Consider the following 3,202-nt stretch of genomic DNA (forward strand, 5'->3'; position numbering starts at 1 on the left):
TCTTTTTCTTCTGCATTTTTTGACAACAGTGCCAGATGCAAAAACTGTAAGGTCAAAGATTTATTATTAAAGGGGGGGGTGAAATGCTATTTCATGCATACTGAGTTTTTTACACTGTTAAAGAGTTGGATTCCCATGCTAAACATGGACAAAGTTTAAAAAATTAAGTTGTACATTTGAAGGAGTATTTCTGTTCCAAAAATACTCCTTCCGGTTTGTCACAAGTTTCGGAAAGTTTTTTTCGAGTCTGGCTCTGTGTGACGTTAGATGGAGCGGAATTTCCTTATATGGGTCCTGAGGCACTTCTGCCGGAAGAGCGCGCGCTCCCGTATAGCAGAGCACAGACATTTCACTGATCAGAGCGATTCACTGATCAGAGCGAGAGCGTCGTGAAAAGTCACAAAAGGAGTGTGTTTTTGGTTGCCAGGGCAAGACAACCCTGCACAGATTACCAAAGAAAAAACAGCATTAAGGGACCAGTGGATGGAGTTTATTTTTACAGAGCATCAACGGAGTTGTGCAAGTGTTTGTGTATGTTCCCTGCATTTCGAAGATGCTTGTTTTACAAACAAGGCCCAGTTTGACGACGGATTTGCACATCGTTTATTTCTTAAGGATGATGCAATCCCAACGAAAAAGGGTCACGATCGTGTGTTGGAACCACAGGCGGTAAGTAAAACTGCTTCAGATATCTCTGCCTTCTTGTTAGTGTGTCCGCCTCCCATCGGAGACCCGGGTTCGAGCCCCGCTCGGAGCGAGTCGTTGCTGCTGCTGCTCACGTTCAGTTTCAGCCTCTGGATCTGATTCTGGATCATAAATAAACGGCTGAATCTGACTGTAAGCCATGGTTTGTTTTGGATGATGGTTTTTCCCTCACGATAATGTCACAGCTTCCATACGCTCTCAACGCAAAATCCTACTGGCGCTCGTGATTCTTTAGCTCCGCCCACACGTCACGCCTCCAGACGGTCGTGTTTTTCCGGGAAAAATCAGTACAGACTATCTTTCTCTTATGAATATAATAAAACTAAAGACTTTTTGGAGTTATGAAGGATGCAGTACTACTCTATAGGTACTCAAGATTAACAGGATATTGAGTGAAAACCAGCATTTCACCCCCCCTTTAATATTGATAAATCGACCATTCAACTTTGATTTAAGAATGATTTTAGAATACAGTGTAATTTTGACCAAAAAATATTTTTTTGATTATTCCTGTCTTGTTGTTGACATAACCATATCTGTATAAACAATGTTTGTTCCTAATGTTTTGTGGTATTGATAGCTGCTAACAAGACCTTCCTAAAATTAAGGAAATAAAAAAAAATAGCAAAAGTTCTGATGTGCACATAAGGTTTAAACAGGAAATATAAGCACTTTTTTTTTTTTAAACCAAGCAAGACTAGAACAAAAGACCTTTATTTTATTGCGTGAGCCAAAAGCTCATAACTGAAGGTGTAACACGCTGTTTCCGTGGAGTTTATTGAGCAAATTTTTATATGACAGTGACCCACAGCTTTTATTTTTTTGTGTAATTATTGTAAATTATATAAGGCAATATTTACCCTTCACCCCGCTAATATCTTCCTGAGTTTTTGTGTCCCAGCGTGATCGGAATAACCCAATTCGTCACGCTTGGTTTAAGGCAAACAAGAGTGTCATTGACTAATGAACTATCATTTACAGACTGCTTTAAACAAAGAGTGCACACATTCACGCCAAGCTTTACATGCATTCAGCTGGAAATTACAGTACAAGACAGATGTCAATGTGTTTTCTGCTTCACAGAACACAGCAAATCTACACAGGCCGGGAATCATGATTGTCAGATTCTTGATTTTGACAGCGTTCCAGTGTCATATCATACTTAAAAAAAAAAAAAAAAATATATATATATATATATATATATATATATATATATATATATATATATATATATATATTTTTTTTTTTTATTTATTTTTTTTTTTTTTTCGAGAGCAATGATTGGACGAAACACTTGCGAGTCCTCGATGATGTCATCAGCATAGCAGTCCATGTTTACGAAAGGTTAAGACTGTAAAATTTAAATGCAAATGTGCTGAAAGTTAACTTTAGGAGCATAGAGAAGACCTCAAAGCTACTGATATGGACTAAAAGACACTCAATGCTAAATCTTCGGAGTCTAAAGTCAGACTAAAATAATAAAAGACTTGGTTTTAAAAAGCCTTAGTTCATGATATGGGCTCTTTAAGGCTACTACTAAGTTTTCTCCACTTCAGAAACACTTAAACTTAGTAGTTTTATTCCTTTCTATATTCTGAAGGTTTTTACTGAGGGAGTTGTTCATATATCATTCACATTGATATATATATATATATATATATATATATATATATATATATATATATATATATATATATATATATATATACATTATTCCTAAAAACATGGTAAAAAAATTTTGTTCTGGCTGTTTATAGTATTTTCTGATTTACGGAATGATAAAAAGAGATATAAAAAATTCCTTGAGTAAAAAACTTTAACTCTGATAAGTCAACAAAATGAAAGAAGAATTTTTAATATGGTTCTATGCAATGTTCAGATGGATACAGTACAAGTACAGAAACAAAATCCAATGTTCAGATTTCTGTTCAGGAAATGTTTGCAAATTAGTGAATTTTAGTGAAACAATCCCTTATTTGCATATTTAAATGTACCATTTAAGAAAACCTGTATTACAAAATGTTTTTTTTTGGTACTGATTAATTAAGGGACGTATGCCAATATACTGTTTATTAGTTAAATGTGACCCTCGTCACCTGTGGTGTCTTGGCTTAAGAGTTAGACAGACATGTCAGTATTCAGGCCATGTTGTGACATTAACAAGTGTGGTGAAGTTTTGATATATTCTCTATTATTTCAGACCAGCGCTTTGGGCTGCAGGTGGGACGAACACGGTGATCAGCGAGTGACCCGGTCATGCTAAGTGAGAGGGTTTTTAGTCTAGTTCACTGTAGCTCTTATCGCTGTAGTTATCTGACATCACAGGTGCAAAGACATGCAGCCATCCATCATGGAGCTATCGCTGTGGCATGAGACCCCTGAGGGCAACTCTGCTGACGTCGCACCGACACAGCCAGATCTGACTGGCTAAGAAACGCTTGTCAATCCTAAAGCAGCTTACTCAACCATCCCTCTTAGCTGTTAGGTGTCTAGAGGA

This window comes from Carassius auratus, chromosome 5 (genome assembly GCF_003368295.1).
Source record: "Carassius auratus strain Wakin chromosome 5, ASM336829v1, whole genome shotgun sequence".
NCBI lineage: Eukaryota > Metazoa > Chordata > Actinopteri > Cypriniformes > Cyprinidae > Carassius > Carassius auratus.